Below are 20,589 nucleotides of genomic sequence, written 5' to 3' on the forward strand. Positions count from 1 at the left end.
AAACGCACCCTCCAGTTGAGGAATGGGGAATTTTGAGAGGAATCTCGAGCAAGGTGGGTGCGGATGTGACTGGCTTTTCAAATCAAAATCTTTGGGCGTACTTTTCTCATCACCAACTATTCAAAAGATAATCATCGCTGTGCTTAGTGAAGCATGAACTAAAAGGAGCATGTGAAAGTTCCGAGAGATAATTTTCATGAAAGTTCGCAAGACTGCTGTGAAATTAGAGAAAAATGTGAGACACTCGACATTTCAGAGGCTGGGCACATCATCTACACTCGCAAAATAACGAATATTATTAGCAGACGTACTAGGTTTTCCTCTTAATTTTTGAAATGTTTGCTTATGTGTTTTCTATATTTAAATCGATAAGACGCATGAAAACTACGAATAAGTACAATAATGAAACTTAACAATTGTCAAAATTTTACGCATTAGAAAGCGTATTATTTATCAAGCATGTTTCATAATTTTGAAAATATGCCAGAACACTCCACAACTTTAATTTCATAAAATACTACCATGCTGGTCGTACCCTATAGCTGAATTCTATCATTAATGGGTTTAGACTTATAACTATGGAAATTATATTTTTACATGATTTTGAGACCTAAGCGTTTGATTTTTTTCTTCTTTTTTAAATCAGAGATATTATTTTTAAATTATTCGTCCACAATTACCAATCTTACTATGAAGTATTGATTATTAGCGTAAAGTTATTTGTTTGAACAAGAGCTTCGAGTTTTTGAAGCATTACGTAAAACTTACTTAAGTTCTTCAAAAGTGTAACGTCAAAAAGCAACTTCAAAGTTAAGTAACTTCAAAAGTGGCACGAGAAGTCCAAGATCATCAGGCCCCTGGACGGAATTCGCACTAGCACTAGCACCTTTTGCTGCAAGGGGAGAAAAATGTTGCGATTAAAGTCAAATCCCACGTAGTTCGAGGCGTAAAATCGACTGCGCATGGTCTCTATGCACGGTGAGGCTTCCTGAGCCAAGGAACTATGAAAAACGAATGTTTTTGACCCTGTTGCAATAATGCGAGAACTTTTTTCGCGAACCAGCGGACTCGTGGAGCTTTCCTGAGGTGACACTGAGTTCCGATATGGATGAATCGGTTGCGTGTGCAGTCATGTTTGCCTACAATTTCACGTTCAGGCAAGGCAAGTATCAATGCTGATAGGAATGCCTACCTCTCAGGCACTTCATAGTCCTCTCAACTCGCTTTTGACCGCTTGAACTCCCGCCTGCAATTTTCATCAATCTGATGAACTCAGAATAGTGAATGCAAATATTGTCTCACTTATTTCAAAACCGGGGGCGATCGATATCCTTTTAATCAGGCGAATCACGTCAAGCATAATATGTTAAAAGGTACGGCCACATAATCTATCATAAAGAATAGGTGAGGGCGTGGCTCTCTTTGTATTCATGGTGATTTGCGATACATCGATTTTAGATTAGATTCTAAGGCAGGCAATTTTTGTGAACACAGGATTGACATTTTTATTGATTTAAATTAGGCTTATACATCAGTATTTGAATCTATTGATCATACTTCTTTTATATCAAAACTTAAATACATGTAGAAGAGAGACTTTAATATCCCTTAAATTTGCGACAATTTTGTCGTCATTTGATCGGCATTCAATCAAAGTATCATCACTATGACCACTTTAGATTCGGAATTTCGGAGGAAATATTAATTTTTCTCAGTATTCTCCCATTAAGATTTGCCGGTTGACATGAAATGAGTCAATCCTTAATAATATTTTAAGTATCACGTCAATCATCTCAAAAGTTAAAATTGTTGTTCCGCTCCTCAGTAATTAAAAAAAAAACCCTTTAAACTATTTGGACAGTGATAAATGATGTGTTATTTTTATGAAATATTTGAAATAAACAATTAAAAGACGAACCATCATAAATATCGCAGCTACTCGCTGAAGAGCATAACTAAACCTTCAAGTGAGTCTCATTTTCCGTGTGAGTCCATGCTTTTCAGGGCTCATGTGGAAATTGGATTACGTTCTTACGTCGCACAGTGGATCGAGTGAGTTAGTGAGGTCGTACATGTAATTTTTGATTAAAACTGCAAGTTTGGAGGAAACCATTGGAACCACTTTCAGAACCTCTAAGTTTCGTGTAAACGAAGTTATAAGCGTTAAAAGTTTCCAAATTTTTTTCAGACCTTTCCTATTGACTCGATCCATCGTGCCTCGGAAGAGCGACAAACTATAAATCGGTAATCTAATTTTTAAATCCACTCGCACAATGCTCATTTGACACGGGAAACTGAAGGGGTTACTCCCCCGAACCACTTTGCGGTCTAACTCCCAAAGCGCTTTTCGCCTCAGATTTTCTGAGTTACGCGCTACTTTTATGATGATGGAGAGTAAGCTATTTGAAGCAGTCCTATACTAATAGAATCGGGACGTGCAAAAACCGCTAATGTCCATTTTTCCAGTCTTCAGTTTTTTTGAGTTGATACAACCATAAAAGTGATGAAATGACTCATTTTGGGATGAGGGTAACTCGAAGACGAGTATTAACGCCACTTTCGTAATGGAGATTTTGCATGTGTGAGGAATTTGCGATTTGACTGTTGATTCTTATTTAAAAGTTCGCCAGAAACACGATGGTGCCACTCATTTTCTCTGAAATCAACTCCCAAGCTCAAAAAAGCTCTCAAGATGAGGCCAAAATGGGGGGGATATCCCACCCTACCCTGAGAGTCCACGTTTACATCAAGACAAACTCTCCATGCAAAGATAGGGAGCATATACATTGACAGGGCTGCCACTTTATTTGGGGACTCTACAAATGAAAACACGGCAACCCTGCTAATGTATTTGCTCCCTATCTTTGCATGGTCTTGATGTAGACGTGGACTCTCAGGGTAGGGTGGAATATCCCCTCCATTTTGGCCTCAACTTGAGAGCTTTTTTTAAGCTTGGGAGTTGATTTCAGAGAAAACGAGTGGCACCATCGTGTGTTTCTCAAACTTTCACAAAAGAATCAACAGTCAAATCGCAAATTCCTCACACATGCAACATCTCCATTGCATCCAACTCAAAAAAACTGAAGACTGGAAAAATGGACATTAGCTGTTTTCGCACGTCCCGATTCAATGATTATCTCAAAGAGCAGAACAGGTACACAAATTATTTTCATTGCGTCTATTCATGTTGTGACTTATTCTAAGGGTGGCGTGTTTCGTCTGCAGCTACTGCTGTCAACCGGGCTCATAATAACTTTCATTTTACAGCGTTTCAAGTCACGGCGCGACGTGGCGCAAACCACAACCCCCAATCTGTTATGAACCCTCCCAAGACGGAGTCAGGGCCTGTGGGTATTAACAGCCAACGCCCGACCAATGCAGACCGTCCCCAAAAACACGTGGCTAAAAGCTTTTCGGGGTGACAAGCGGAAAAACACAAAAACACGGCGTCCCCGCCCCCTCTTGAGTCCTTGGGTCCTTGCAGTGGCGTGGCGTGCTTTGCGATATATCGATTGATCTGCCATTTACACCTATGGAAAAGGATCGATAGACAGGATGTTTGCACCGGACACCTAAATGATCGATTCTTCACCACAGCCTCAAATGAGGAAATATCGATTTTCGATGATTCACGTCACGCCACGGGGTCTGTGCTGCCGTGCTAAGGAAGAACGTCGTATGAACATTCAAGAGTTGCCAAATTTCCTTCGATAAAATGCTTATTTTTTAGGAAAGTCAGGAATATTTTTCCGATAAATGTTCAAGAACTGTGGATAAAATTGCGAACAAAATAATCTGAAAAATTGGGAAGAAAATATGTAGAAATTTTCCCGAAAATGTGTGATTTACCAAAGGAAAGTGACAGGGCTGCCACTTTATTTGGGGACTCCAAAACTGAAGACACGGCATCACTGCTAATGTATTTGCTCCCTATCTTTGCATGGAGAGTTTGTCTTGATGTAGAGGTGGACTCTCAGGGTAGGGTGGGATATCCCCTCCATTTTGGCCTCAACTTGAGAGCTTTTTTTGAGCTTGGGAATTGATTTCATAGAAATCAAGTGGCACCATCGTGATTTTCGCGAACTTTTACATAAGAATCAACAGTCAAATCGCAAATTCCTCACACATGCAACATCTCCATTTGGCAACGTCTGAAGGCTGATACGGCGTTCTTCCTTAGCACATCAGTGTGCCATGTGGTTCGGACACCTGACCCGACACACAAATTCATTTTCAAGGCATGAATAATTCCGTGGCTCGGCGTGGCGCATAGCTCCCCGTAGCGGGGTAGGCATCGGGATCCGAATTCCGGCGTACCCAGATCCACCCTCTAATTGCTCCATGGCGTCACCATGGCAACACGTCCCCTGGTCCCTTCCAGATATCGTCCCGACTCCACTGCGGCGTGCCTCCGCATCTCGCTCTGTCCCCTCATCCCTTCCTACGAGACTGCCATATTTCCGCCCGAAAACGCCTGGGACCGGTGGCGCTGTCTGCTCATGGGTGATTCTACGACCATTTCCCCAATTTTGAAATATATACCTCACCACTTTAAAAGGCGCCCGAATGTTACAAATCTCAACGCTTGCAATAATAGCTTGGCCAGTGGTAATGATGTTATTTTTCATGTTCTGTTTTGTTGTATTACGTTTATCAAAATATCACACACGTGAATACATCTTCCACTCTCACGATTATTGACATACTTGAAAAGCAAAATATGGCAACGCAGCTAATGAGTATTTAATTGATGACCATAATCCCTGACCGCCTGGTCGCTCAATATGAATTTAGTACCACACCTATGGATTGTTCCCTCAGTAACGGACCTGGTTTGATCGCCATTATATATTTATGGTGGTATTTTGGGGCGAGAGTTAAACAGATTTCGTGATGCCTTTTTGTTAGCTTTAAAACCTTTGGTCAGAAGAAGACAGCACACAGATGAGACTGCGATCTAATAATATTTATCAATATTTTTGGCACTTATTTATTAGTGTTTGATTATGGTAATGTATATTTAAAGAGTAAAATATTCAATTTTATAAACCGTTGCTAGGTGCGCATTTTTTGACTGTAGCCATCAGTGTTTGGCGAACCTGGAATAAAATCAGGTAATTGTATTCCCGTCTTTTGGGGAGAAGGGATCGATCAATCAAAAATTGGACTCTCCACGATATGCTTTTTGAGATTTCTCCATTTAAACCTATGCTAAATAATCGATTCTTGTCGTAGTACCTGGCCCCTCCAAGAATCGATACATTTCCCTGGGTTTAAAAGGGGGAAAAACAATGTTGCCAATTCGCTGGATCCGCCAAAGGTGATAGTTGATGCAGAAAATGTTTCCACTTTCGTTGAATTTGACTTCGTATATAAATGTACTTTAATGGAGGAATGCTCTCTAACAGCACTTGTTGGTCTTATTTTCTTTTTTTAATTTTTTTTCTTCTCTTTCCAAATTCACGTACGAGAATAGGCTATCACTGATAAACTGCATGGTAAGCTTCAAGGGATTTGAGTTGGAAAAATATACCTCCGGCGCGGGCGGCAGTGTTTTTAGCCGAGGAACATTCCTCGGCACAGGGGAAGAAAATAAATAAATCAAAGCCAAATCCACCTTGAAAGCTCTGAAATTACCTTTGGAGAAGTTTATTTCAATCCTGATATCACACAAGCTGCCTCCGTTATCAGCTAAAGACCGATTGGAGGATCATGGTATGTTTGGCTACCATGTTGCCGATAGTTTCCTTCTTATCGGTCACTACGTTTTTGGGTTGACCGCATAAAAAGAAAATGACGAGGACCTACGATTGAATTTTTTATGATACATTTCAAGTGATGTAAATGGTTTTCAAATTGACCGACGCATTAAAGCATTAATGCCAGTACTGGTCAAAAAACACTAATACCTAGCTTAAAAGGGGGAAAAAATTCTTGGGCGAGTTCGATGGCAGGCAGCACGACGCACATGGACACCTTCTTTTTTCATAGTTTTGCCAGTGATTTCTTCAATTGAACTCGTGGTTTTTTAATGAACTCAATGCCCTCTCAGCCAACCCAACATATCTGCTGTTAAGGGGTGAAGAACCGTAGCTCAATTTTCACCGATTCGAGAAATGAGAAATCAGGGGAGAAATGCAGGCAAATCCATTGCCTCCATGCCATCATCTTGATGTCGTATCATGGATTCATGGCAATGGCCTGATATTTGACATCAATACCTATTTTTATATACATACAGATTCTTGAAAATGTTTGTTGAGAGTGCAAATAACTCGGTTTTTCCAAAATTAAGTTACCTTTCTTTGACTTAACTACAGATGTTTTCCCTTTGGTTCTCCAATGATCAGTCGGTTGTGTTGGTAACACTATGGCATGGATTGAATTTTGCAGAAAGGAACAAAGAGCATTCCAATGACGCTAACATTGTGCAGCTTTTTTTCTTGCAAATATAAACTGATCATATAGGTAAACAAGTTTTATCTTTATTCCCGATGGACTATAAACTCAAGACGGAAATTATCTCTGTAAATTCAATTTTTTGTACGATTTTATAACAAAAATGTATGTTGCACAATATCTTAACAACATTAGGATGCTCTTGGTTCCTTTTTGCAAAATGCAATCCACATAATAGTTGGTTGCAGCTTACAAATTAGCAAAAGACTGAAATAACATGAAGCTCCTCCGTCCATCGTTAACACTACCCTGGTAAAAATTGGCGATAGGAACTTCGTTTCAAAATACCATAGGAGTTCTTATAGCCGACTGAAGAAGGCGATAGACAATCATATAGCTGGCTGTAGAAAGTGGATAAAATCATACAGCCGGGCTACACGAAGCGATGAAAAATTATACAGCCAGGCTTTAGTTCCTATCGCCGGGCTTTACACTTTATCGCCATCGTCTATGAAAGGCTATAAGTAATTGTGTAGATATTTGTGTGCTTTGTAAATCCTTAAGTTTGTACGGAATCACCTTAATATTTACAGAACGTACATTATATTTTCCTGTACTACAAATTTTTTTTCATCAATTAAAATGAGAATAATCCATACAGAGAGTGCAAACATTTCAAAGTCATGAGTTGAAAAACGCTGACTCCACGAGATTAAATATTAGAGCCTAACACAAAGCAGAGCGGCGGCGCACTGGCGCCTACAAACCTAACAGGGATACTTCACGCATTGCGCAATGCGTGAAGTATCCCTGTTAGGTTTGTAGGCGCCAATGCGCGTTTCGAGCTGGCTGCCCGTCCGCCGCGCCGCAGCGTACCACGGCGCTTGAAGCAACTATTTCACACCAGAAGTATTGCACAGTATCATACATGCGAAATTGAAGGCGCTCCAACATATTAGGAATGTCAGGCATCCTTCAAAAGTACGAAGCTTTCCTCGCAAAATAAATCAAGATACTACGGCTCAAAAAGAGAGCGGTAGTCCAAAAACTCACTAAGTCCTAGCATCCGTACGTATGTTTAGCATACACGTTTAGCATACACGTTATCGCCAGGCTGTTGCTTCATCGCCATCGGCTATAAAAGGCTGTAAGAAATTGTGTTGCCGGCTATAGAAGCTATTGGAAATCTTACAGTCGGGTGTAGGTCTATGGTATTTTGGAACACAGATTCTACTGCCAATTTTCACCAGGGTACATTTGTTTATGAATTTCCCAAATATGAGATTATATTGGATTTTTGGAATAGAGATGCTTCACAGCACCTTAAATCGCCTTCTTTTGTCCGGCAGATTGAGATGCCCTCTATGCATGCGGTAACTTGTGCTATAAGAATCTGGTAATAATTAAGATTTTTTTTTTTAAGCTTTAATAATTAAGATGGCTATTCGTGCTTCACAAAGTCTGTTTCAAATTCATGTGACACCCTGAATCCTCGGTAATACAATTCCATATTCAACGAAATAAAGGCATTTTGAAATGTTCTAACGGTTCATGATCTATCACACAAATGTTGAAGTGCGCCGATCACTGTTGTCGTGAGTTTGTTTACCCGAGCAACTATTTTAACTCCCCGGTGATCAAATTGCATATCCGAAGGAATGAAGGAATTTTGAGAATCTGCGATGATTTGTGATCCATCAATCTCACAAGTCTTAGAAATCATTTGGAGGATATAAACTCGACCGATTTTATTTTAAAGTACATGAAAAAGGTAAAATTCAGTTTCATGTTAGGTTAGTATTTGGCAAGACAGCAGTACGTGCTATCCTCTGCGCGCTTTTGTGGTAGGGTGTTGGACACACAACAAACACTTTTTCAGGCTAGAAATCGGCAGATGAGGGTGCCAGGGCGGCATTCCTCTTGAAAGCACTGTTTTCATTGGCTCTCATGCACCTACGGCTGTCTTGAAAAAAACTATGTCATTTTTTGTGCACTTACTTACGCTAAAGAAGAACGCCGCATGAGCCTTCAGGTGTTGCCAAATTTCCTTTGATAAAACGCGAATTTCCTGGTAAACTTATAAATACTTCCCTCTCAATTTTTCAGATAATTTTGTTCGCAGTTTCACCTAAAGATTTTAAAAATTTAAAGGAAAAATATTCATAACGTTCCTCGAAAATAAACATTTTATCGAAGGAAATTTCGCAGCTCTCGAGTGTTCATACGGCGTTCTTCCTTAGCACGGCAGTACGGCTTTTACATACGTCTCGTTTTCATTAAATTAGGATGAATTTTGCTGCTTTAGCTGTCTCGGTAATTTCATCTGAAAGAGTTCAGACGAATTTTGAAGAAAACTCGATTTCGAAAATTTTGCACTTACGGCTCTCTTCGCTATCACGGCAGCGTAGTTTGGCAGAAAGCGCGTAACCGGTGGCATGGCGCTTCGGCTCGAGTTGAGAGCCGCCGCCGGCCGCTACCGGAACGTACGTAGCGCCACGCGGAACTGTACTTTGCGTGAACTGCGCCGACCGCCCGATAGTAGAGTCAGTCTTCGCGGCGGGTTCTGTCAGGAAGGGCGTTACGCGAGTTCAGAACCGGCGTCATCGAACGCGCATCGTGCTCTAGTGATAACTCAAATTCGATAAGTGATAAGCATCGGGCTTATCACCACTCCGTTGTGCCATCGTAATATTTAAGTTCGATCGTATCGGGGTTTAAAAAGTGTCTCCGTTTTTTCGCCAACCTTTGAAAATGTTCCGATGTCTCGTTATCAGTGCTTTGGAGAATTTGTGAAGTGAAAGTGTACTGCGGAGTGTTGGAAGGTGATTATTTGGATTTCATTTTTCAAAGAGGGAACTAATGTTTCTGGCACATCCCGCAAAAAAGCATCGAAATAGGTAGAAAAATTCATGGCACATAAGTTGTTGCTGAAATGAGTCAGAAATTGTAGTTCCTAATTGAAAAATTTTGTCCGTCTAGAAAAATTTCCAGTTTTTTAAATTCACGTCGCTTGTTTTTTAGGATGAAGTATTTCCTGAAAATAGGGAAAATTGCAACCAGAAGTTTTGTTGACTGTATTCAAGGTAGATATTATTTTTTTTGGGTCAGAAATTCTGTTCCCGTAACAAATGTGTCCATCTGCGTTAGCTCACGTTTTATTTTTTTACTTGATCATGAGAAAAGCTATCATTTATGCTACGTGCATTTGTGTTAATGAATGGATGACTTTAATCATAACCATCCTAAGAAAATTATAAATGGCTCTAATTTCTTCTCATATTTTGTTTTTTTTACCTGAAAACCACTCAAAATTGTGCTTTGAAATTGTGTGAGAATATTCATAATAATCTAACGAAAATCGACTGAAATTTTCACGGCATCGTGTGTTTCATTTTAACTCTTGTTTAAAACATGAAACGTAAGAGTGAATTATGCCACGTGAAATGCAAACCGCTTGATTATGATTAAAGCCGTCCATATTAATAACGAGGCCCTTAAAATTTAGCAATCCCTTTTTTGTCAATCAATGACAACTACTAAAAACTTGTTCAAAAATAATTGGTGCCATAAATGTTGATTCGGTAGACAGAGAAAAAACATTTTTTTCCTTTCCGTGTCCTTTCAATTTTTCCCCCGGAATGAAAATTTGATCTCCAGTTTAATGAAAAACTGCGGCGTGCAAAGTACCAATATGAATTAGAAAATCTTACAATATTAAGAATGTGGTTGAATTCTGTTACATCTGCACGAGCAACTTTTGACGATCAAATCAAATGAAGATTACTATGCATGTCGAACATCCAAATTACTTTCAGAGCAGTGAGAATAAAAATTCCGCGATACCTTAAAATCGTCTCACGTCCGACACTTTTGTAACGTATCGACGGTAAAATCATGATAACGCGAACCTCGACACAGTAAGACAAAATATCCTCCCTCACTTTAATTTTTTCAGAGATAAATACTCGAAAGAGTTCCTCGAAACTTTCAGGAAGTGTTTTTGAGAAGACAAATAAGAGGTGATTTTGCAATCACGGCAATTCGACTTTATTCGGAAAAGAAAACTCTAACCGGAAATTTACAGCGTAGTAAATCGAATTACGTTGTTTCGTAAACAAATCGATACGATCTCTATTTCACAAGAGGCTGAAAGGAAAGACCGGGAACAGTGGCGTGGCGTGAGATGCGATGTATCGATTGTAATGCCATTTAAACCTGTGGTAAATAATCGATCATCAAGGTGTTCGCTGCGAACACCCTGTATATCGATCATTTTCCATAGGTTTAAATGGTATTACAATCGATGTATCGCAATTCACGCCACGCCACTGACCGAAAACCTTCAATCTTATTCGCGAAACATGGACCGGGGGGAAAGGAACGTCATCAAAAAATGCAAATGCTTGAGATGTAGCCGAAAAGGGGAATTGAGAAGGACTATCTCAACACGTCCGACTTCAATTTCCTGCCGAAATTTCCTCGGTACATCGATCACATTATTGATGAAGTCTTCGCGCCCCTCCGCTTAGAATCCCCAAGCCCTATTCCATTTTTCACGCATGAGGTGAGAGGCTGGAGAGTTCAAAGTTGTGAGACAAGTGCTTTCCACGGTCTCGGGAAAACACGCACTTAGCGGTGATCTGTTGCGGTGCTAGGAAGAACGCCGCATGGGCCTTCAGACGTTGCCAAGCTTCCTTCGATAAAAACTGAATGGAGAATTTGCATGCAATTTTTTATTGCTCCATCTGAAAGTGCTGAAAGAGCTGATTTCACGGTATTTTTTATAATTTTTTTCTGATATGGGAAATGGTATAAAAAAAGATTTGAAAGTGAGAAAATGCACCGCCTAGTGACGTCGTCTGGCAGCATTTCCCATTTAAAAACACACATGTATTTTAGCAGATCAGATCATGTGTCATATGGACTGCATTTTGCAATTTGGACCTATAAATTCCGGCCCGGTTTAAAAACAACGTATGTGCCATTAGTTTCCCTATGCACATAAGTGTTTTTTCAGATGAGCCAGAATTTATAGGTCCAAATTGCAAAATGCAGTCCATATCTTCTCCAACAATTGTTCAATTCATGAACCAAGGGTATCCTCGAGTTCAGCTCACTCAGTAGTTTCCACTTAAACATGAAATTCATCAAATTTCAGACCCCTGCAAATTCTCAACTTATTGGGAAAGTAGTGAATATTTTTTTGCAAAATTTTCAGACAATTTTATACGCAATTTAATCTCAAATATCTGAAAATCTCAGGGACAAAAATGCATGGATATCGTCAAAAGTACATGTTTTAACGAGTGAAATTTGGCAACTCTCGAATGTCCATACGGCGTTCTTCCTCAGCACGGCAGTCCAGTGCATCGGTTGCAACGGATGACGCTCGTTTATGCATTTTTCATCGCGAACTTCCATCGTAATCTCGCGTTGTTACATTGGATGACGTCACGTTTCATTTCGTATTCATCGTTTATGACACGTGAAAAGCGTATTCGCTTACAACGATCACTCTACGTCACGGGAACTTTTCTATTCGACGATGCCATCGGGGTTCCTCGAATCACTACGACGTGGTCGGTACACAGGGTGATTCAAAAGTGCCGCACCATCCCTACACTGCCGTGCTGAGTAAAAACGCCGTATGAGCCTTTAGACGTTGCCAAGTTTCCTCCGATAAAAACCGAAATTACTGGGAAAATTGCGTATATTATTTTCCGAAATTTTCAGACAGTTTTGTACGCAATTTAATCTAAAATATCTGAAAATTTCCGGGAAGAATATGCATAAATGTCATCAAAAATACATGTTTTATCACGGGAAATTTGGCAACTCTCGAATGTTCATACGGCGTTCTTCCTTAGCACGGCAGTATAGCCCCTGAGGTTCTTGCTTCTTTTCAGGGTGGTGCCTTTAAAATTATAGAGGTCTCCAAAAGTTGTTTCCTTCGACCTGGGAGCGTTCACAAAATTTCTCTCTATCTCATTTTTTTCAAAATTTACAGAAGTGATGCCCGGTGCTGGTGGTGGGCTGTTGGATCACCCTGTATGCGGATAATGACAAAAGTTTAGGGTGCTAGGATGAGCATTCTCTAGAACAAACGTCTTGTCACATAAATTTCACATGCTATTCCTCTACAATTTGTCGATTAGCCACGACACAACGGGAGAACTTCATGGTGTATTCTCCGTCTCGCGATATCGGACCGCGAGTTACAAATGCGAATTCGATCTCGCGTGCCCTTGGTTTTTTTCTATGACAGCTTAAAAGCTTTTTGAGTCATACTCGGGAGTCCTCCGTGTTTTCCATTTCTCAGTCTCATTTTTGACCGCCATAACTGTTCATTTCATCCTCTGACATGACCCTTGCAATATGTGACGGTGGCTGAGAACTCTGATCGCTGATGGAAAAATAAATACTGAGGTAAAGTTACCTCTCAACCTGTATCCGAGTTAATCTAGATTATTTCTTGTTGAAAGAGAATTCTATCTTTAAAGTCGAAACGTGTCTAAAATAAACAGAAAAGTTGGGCAGTGAAACGCGTAACAGAATTGAAACCATCTACAATAGATGCAATGCACAATTTATGAATTTTTCATCATAATGGAGATGTTGTATGTGTGAGGAATTTGCGATTTGACTGTTGATTCTTATGTAAAAGTTCGCGAGAAACACGATGGTGCTACTGGTTTTTTCTGAAATCAACTCCCAAGCTCAAAAAAAGCTCTCAAGTTGAGGCCAAAATGGAGGGGATATCCCACCCTACCCTGAGAGTCCACGTCTACATCAAGACAAACTCTCCATGCAAAGATAGGGAGCAAATACATTGAAAGGGCTGCCACTTTATTTGAGGACTCCAAAACTGGAAACACGGCAACCCTGCTAATGTATTTGCTCCATATCTTTATTAACTTATAACTTTATTAACTTTATTTTCTTTTTTTTTGTCTTTTTTCTTGCCTCTCTCAATTGTGATTATCTCTGAAAGGATTTCGTCATTTTCATGCATTGAAGAAAAAAAAAACTACGTGCAGGCCTAAAATACGGGAACCAATCAGAAATTTATTCATCTTGTCTTTACTCTCAGTATAAAGGGACTCTAATTCAAACTTGAGGCGACCGACTTGACCTGTTTCTGTTAAACTCTATCCACTTATAGGAAATAAAATTAAGGGAATAGAGCTCTATTAAGAGTTGAAAAACGCAAAGCTCTTTGCAGAAGAGTCGCAGGAGATAGTCGTCTCATGAGCTCGGAACCCTCCGTTATTAGATTAGGGCCGAGTTGCACTCAATGATTGCGGCAAAACTGCACTCGAGCGAGGAAAACAATTTGAGAGCCGAATCGATCAGAGGTGCTTGAATCTAGTGCAAGAGCAAATTAGATTCTAATCAACCAGTGGCGTGGCGTGAATTACGATTTATCGATTGTTATGCCATTTAAACTTATGGAAAAGGATCGATAAATAGGGTGTTCGCAGCGAACACCTTAATAATCGATTTTTTACCATAGGTTTAAACGGCATAACAATCGATAGATCGCAATTCACGCCACGCCACTGTAATCAACAGCGGGATGTTTTGAGTACCTATCTCACCTTACCATCCGTTCGGTTGCCGAGTAGTTACACTTACTCACGTTCTGTGTAGTTAGCTCAACATTTAGCCCGATATTTCAATAAAGTTTAAATTAGGTTTGAAAGAGTGAGAAGGTGATAGCTTGTAGGGATTGATGGCATTGCGATGTTGCAAGGTCATGCCTTACAATTTACACATGTTCTCAAGAAAAATTTTCTCTAGCAAATTCGTATTTCTTACATTTTTCATCCAAATTCTCTGAAATTTTCGATCTGTAACATGCATCTAATACCGAAACAGAAATAAAAAGTTAGGCGAGACTTAGCAAAGTTCCAAGGGCTCGTAAATTAAGTCCCCAGCTTCGCACTCTCTCGCATATAATGCATTTTTCTTTCGGTTTGGGAAAATGGGAAGAATTTTTTTCACTTACATATTTTTTTCATTCTTTTTCTTTATTCTTTTCTCTTTTCTTAAAAAATAAAATTATTTCATTTCCTATTGGCTTAAGGAATTTCTGGATAAAAAAATCGATTACACCTCATTATTTGAGCTATTAATACAAACATCAACATGAGGAAAATGTTGATATGTTTCATTCGAGGTAGTATTTTTTTTCTTTGATGCATGAAAATGACGAAATCCTTTCAGAGGTAATCACAAAAAGAGAGAGGCTGTGATTGGGGTAGTATTTTTACTCCGCCAAATCGACGGAACCCATTCTTGCCAATTTGCAAGTATCGCTACAGAATTCAACTAAAAATCAAAGCTCGCGTACGCCAAAAATTCGATTCTTATTCATCGCTAACATCGACCATACTCGAGAGATGCCTGAGTGCTCTGTTTAGAGTGCTTATCGCTGAATTTTGCATGTGAAATTCTGAAGAAATAAATCTGAGTCAAGTTCAATGCATGCGAAAAGAATTAGATCACGAGTGTGACAATTTCGAGTGTGCCGGAAAACATCAACAACTGAGCACACTTGCTTTGAGACCGAGTGGCGTGTTTAGTCTGGCCCGTATTTGCTTTTCGCAAAAGTAAATTCAAGCAAGAAGACGAAGAAGCTCTGAATAGAAACCGTAGCGTATAAATAGCTACAAAGTTCTCCTTTCCTAATAAACTCGCCAAAGCCAGGTATAGCTTAATTAACGGTCTGCAAGGAAAAGAAACTTCGGAGCATTACTGACCAGCGCAATATCGATAGCTGAAGTCGGAAAATGCGTATCTTATATGCAATATGAAGAAATTCCGGATTATAGTCCAAATTCTAACAAGAAATGTGACGAAAATTTCTATGAAAAACGTTGCTTAGTTCTCTCGAGAGAAATAAAAGACGAAGTCAAAATGAACGATACACAATTTCCGCTCCTAACCATTGATAAATTAAAAATTTCGCGTGGGCGCATCACAAGTTAAAAACAGGGTCTCACATTTTCGACAAATTACAAAGAATTTTTGACACGAAGAAACGAACATTTTTCTGCAAACTACCAATCGTGTTTTCACACATTTTCAATGCTCATATTGAAAATAGTCGTAGAAAACGTATTCCAATTCACACAAATCGCGAGTAGAGTTTTGCTTGAGATGCATCTGTTTGATAACTCCCGGCAAGGTTTGGATTAAGTCTTTCTTTTTTTAACGACCGCAAGCGATACAAAGTTTTGAAATAAAGTTTTCATTATAGTATTATTAGCTGTTCAAAATTTTGAGCTTACAATCAACATCGATCAAATAAAAACAATTAGAAAGTTCAATTACTTCATTCTTATTTTCATTTTTCTAAAAGATGAGTTTCAATGTGTAGGTATGTCTTTTTTCCTTTCTTTTTAACCCCAAAAATCAATCCACGTGTTTTAAATGGGTTAGTTTCATTTGGGTAAACGGTTTCAGAAGTTACAATAAAACTAATGCTGCTTTTTAAAAAACCAGAAACGCGAACATGAGCCGGAAAGAGCGCGCACGCGGTTTTTTATGGTCCGCCTTCATTTTCATAGATATGCAACAAGGACAGTCGACAAGCTGAAATAGTTGCTTCTGGTCACTGGATAAGAAATATTGAATGAGCTGCCCATTTGTCGACGTTTAAGATTTCATTGATGCAGTGATTCACAGACTTTGATTCCTTGCAGCTTAACTTCTTGAAAATTCCATCAGGCGTCGAACAACAAGAGAATTAGTGTGCTTTTAAACGAGATTACAAACACATGTTCGAGGAGTGTTAACAGTCCATTCAGAACTCCTGACTTTCTAATCCCCCTCCTCTCCCATTAGTTCTATCTTTAGCAAGTCGGTATGGTCATCGTCGCCCCTTGACGTAAGGGCGTATCTCATTTTCTGAGTGAACCCTGATCTACACATGAATCCATGATTCCTGGGGCTCATGTGAAAATCAAGATACGCCCTTATAGGGGAGCGACGATATTTCAACCCAGCCATTAAAGTACATGAAGAAGTACACTAAATCGGCTGCTCATTCGGAACCAACAATGTCTCGTCGGTGAGAAAAGAGCAACTTTGGTTTCTAAGTGGCTTCGGGTTTATTTAATTCAAAAAGTCCGGTGTACGGGGCTAATGAGCTGTCAGCCGTGTACTTTTGAAAGCCTGGCGTTCCTATTTTCTAAGACCGATTTACAAATAAGGTACGAAGCTCGTGAAGTCACATTCTCGTGGCCTTTTCGAGCAGAAATGCCTCACGCGTGCATTTCTCGACAAAAGACCCTCTTTTTCATCCCGCGGTGGAGAATCCTTGACGCGACGCACAGTGGATCGGGTCAGTAGGAGAGGTCGGACAGAATTTGGAAACTTCAAACGCTTGTAACTCCATTTATACACAACTTTGAGCTTCCAAAAGTGGTTTCATTGGTTTTTTCGTGAAATTTTCTTCCAGAAACACCCCTTAAAATTAAAAATGTGACTAAATTAACACCAAAATCCTCAGTTTTAGTCAAAAATTTCATGTCCGACCTTCCTAACTGGTTCGAATCACTGTGCGACGGTTCCGCGCTCACTCAGAGAGCACTCAAAGCTCGCATGAGCTTTTTATTTGGAGAAAACTATGCGAAATCGACCGAGTTGCGGGACCTAATTGTCCTTTGTTCGCGGTGAGCCGTGCCCATCCTATTCGAGAGATCAAAGCTCACAAGTTGGCCTATCGGCGGATCAAATGCATTTCAGTGGCGAGGCGTGAATAATCGATCCTCGATATTTCTCCATTTGATGCCATGGTAAAGAATCGATCATTTATATGTTCGTTGCTTACACCCTGTTAATCGATTCTTTCCCATAGGTTTAAATGGGAGATCAATCGATATATCGCAAAGCACGGCACGCCGCTGATGCATTCGCTGCATGTGCGGCAAGGTGAACCAGAAAGGATGAATGATCCGCGCTTACGCAAGCGACTTTCCTACGTTTCTGCTCATTTTTTCTTCCGAGAACTCTGCCGTGCTGAGGAAAAACGCCGCATGAGCCTTTAAACGTTGCCAGGTTTATTTCAATAAAAACCGCGTTTTCTTGGAAAATTGCGAACATTTTTCTTCAAATTTTTCGGCTAATATTGTTCGGAATGTGATCTGAAATATCTGAAGATTTCAAGGGAAAATGTTCGTAACTTTTCTCACGAATACATGTTTTAGGTAGAGAAATTTGGCACCTCTCGAATGTTCAAACGGCGTTTTTCCTTAGCACGGCAGAACTCTGCTATCGTCCCGCATGGTTGTACGATATTATTCAACGAGTCTCTCATAACCGCTGGCATTACTGCATCGTCCCGCGGCGTTTTCGATTAGCCTCGATGGATTTTCCCTGTGGGAAACTATCAAAACCTCTTTTCGATGAGAATGTTGCCTCCGAAAGGCGGGATTTTTTCTGGTGGTTGATCAAATATCATTTGAATACTTTGAGTGATTTGATTGACGGTCATCACGAGTCAATCATCATACCATTTGGTTCTATCGATCTTTTACTCGTCAACTCTGGATCCGCGCTATTCAGCGAAACCTTAGACCACCAAGATGAATAATTTTCCGTTCTCTACTCAAACTCGTGGGTAATATTTCCCTGATCCAATGTACTCGGACTAGCCTGAGAATATTCTCCTACACCTCCAAGGATAAAAAAAGGATTATTCTTTTTTTTTATTCAAAATCAACTAAATTTACGACAGTTTTGCAATTTGCAGCATTCTTTGAAAACCAAATGATAAACATCTTACTTGAGCTGTTTATTTTCACTTTGGTGATCAACATGACTAAAAAGTGCCTTGACTAATATGTGTAAATATGTAAAGATCTCGGGTATTTTCTTGATATGAGTGATTTTCCTCTTTTAAAAAAACATTTTTTCTTCTCAATATGACCTTTTTCTCCTCGACTCAAGAGACAATCTTCTTTAAGGCAAGTTCGAGAATATTTCTTCTTACACCACAATTTTTTTTACTATGAAAAATTTTGAAACCTATATGCACAGAATGGAAAATCAGCTGCAAATTTACTCAATCCGATTAGATTTTTCGATTTTACATCCAAATGTTAAATATGCGGTGATTTCTTTCTTTCTGACGTCTTTGATATTCTAGGGTACCAATGGCCTTTCTAAAATCTGTAAGCACCACTGTACCAATCATGTTTTAAGATACATTTTTTGAATGTCTGGGAAGAAACTTCCCTGGAATTAAATTTCTAAGTCAAATCTTCGACCGTCCTTTCGGCTGTGAAAGAGAAAGGACCTAAGTATTCTTGGCAACGATGCAAAGCAAGCTCTTATTATTGCCACTAGATTCTGAGTTTGAGATTCTCAATTCAGTCGATTTCGCCTTTGAATGAAACAGCCTCCTGATAAAATTGACTTTGTAATCAAGAATGATAAAGTTATAAATCATCCTGCAAGTTACCCGTAACTTCTTATAGATAGAGTCTATCACACACGTAAATAAACAAGTTTCGAGAAGTAAATATTGTTCGCATCAAACATTACTTGCATCTGATGCGAGAAGTGCAATACTCGATGGTCCCTTCATCGTGCCGAGTACCTAATCTCTGCAGTCTTGACCGAGCACTGCAGTGAATGCAAATTAACTCTATAAAAACTTTTTTATTTCCATATAATAAATTGTCCGAAGATTCAGAATCATCGGGGAGACCTTATAAAAATAAATTGGGCCCGTTCACGATTGAATCCTAATTAGACTCCGATCAGGACCTCTTTTAGCGAGCCACTTAGGTTCGATCAGAATCAGAGTCCAATCAGGCTAATCAGTCTATACATATAATGGAGAATTTGCACGCAATTTTTTTATTGCTTCATCTGAAAGTGCCTAATGAGCTGAGTTCGCAATATTTTTCATAATTTTTTTCTGACATGGGAAATTGGAGAAAAATTGATTTAAAAGTGAGAAAATGTGCCGCCTTGTGACGTCATCTGGCGGCATTTCCCATTTAAACACATGTATTTTAGCAGAATCGGTTATTTTGTCATATCTCCTCTAATAATTGCTCAATTTATGAATCAAGGGTATCTTCGTGTTCACACTGAAAAAAAAGTAGTTAGCGTTGAGAACTAATTTGGTTGGTTCTCGCCAAGTAGAATCAAAATTAGGCTTCAGAACTAATTTATTGTACTGAAGCACCAATCAATTCGCTTCATACGCTGACTTGACTTTACTAGAGCGCGAACCAGAATTGGAAAACAGCACTAGTTGTAAAATTAGCGCTGTGGTAAGACAAATTCACCTTCGGGTCAAACTAATTCGCCCTCAACACTAACTGCCACATTGTCCGTTACATTTATTTAGTTTCGAAAAAGTGGCGTCGGTACAACAGCCTCAATCGCGTCAGCTCGTGAAAATAAATTAAAATGTGAAATTTCGGGCTCGTTTGACAATGTAAATACTCCCGGTATGATTTATAGTGTCCTCTCTTTCTTGAAAACGTTCGAAAGCAACATAAATAAACCTGTTAAGGTTAGAAATCGTCTGTTCAATTCAAAACGTAAACAAGCATGATATTCGTTGGAGTCGTCAATCTTCTATATTAAATTGCGATTAAAGCGTTCCGCGTTCAGTTTATATTTTTACGAAAATCTGTGAACTTACTGCTTACTTCTATAGTTCGTGTTCTCCCGTAATTTCAAAAGAATATCTCAAGTGTTCGGACGCCGACATCGGTTGGTCCAGTGGTTAGCGCAACTGATCACAGACCTAGATGTCCCGGGTTCGAATCCCGGCCTCGGTGGCAAGATTTGATGGTCTCAGATCTTGTCACCGTGGAGTGGCATGGATGTTTCTCTTCGTTTCTTCCTTCGTTTCTTCCTTTGTACTTCTGTTTCTACTGTTGTTGTAATCTTCCCATCATTTAGCGGTGGCTGTTTGTCTACACGACTAAGGCCAATGAACTATACCTAGAGTGCGCAAGCTCTCAAAAAAAAAAAAAAAAAAAAAAAAAAAAAAAAAAAAAAAAACTTCTTTTCCTGAAAGTATTGTCCAGTTATCATTCGCTAAGCCGTTTTCTCCTCTCTCAGTTTTGAGGTTAGGTTGACCCAACCCTACCGAATGCGAATTAGAGTAGCGGAATTAGTTTCCAGCACTAATAGTGGTTAGTGTACAGAAACCAAAAA

At 39.5% G+C, this 20,589-nt stretch overlaps 1 protein-coding gene across 4 annotated transcripts in view; it reads left to right on the plus strand.

The window, feature by feature from the left end:
* LOC109034001 (breast cancer anti-estrogen resistance protein 3 homolog) overlaps positions 1–20,589 on the plus strand; it is a 186,479-nt gene that overhangs the window by 9,712 nt on the left and 156,178 nt on the right. For 2 of the 4 annotated variants that reach the window (XM_072302714.1, XM_019046889.2), the window contains exon 1: positions 8,921–9,221. The exons of 1 other annotated variant lie outside the window; for it this stretch is intronic. The gene's annotated coding sequence lies outside the window, so the exon portion shown is untranslated. Of the gene's footprint in view, positions 1–8,920; positions 9,222–9,464; positions 9,483–20,589 lie in introns of those variants that run through there. One more of the 4 variants, XM_072302715.1, reaches the window with a different exon arrangement.

This window comes from Bemisia tabaci, chromosome 7, assembly GCF_918797505.1.
Source record: "Bemisia tabaci chromosome 7, PGI_BMITA_v3".
Lineage (NCBI taxonomy): Eukaryota > Metazoa > Arthropoda > Insecta > Hemiptera > Aleyrodidae > Bemisia > Bemisia tabaci.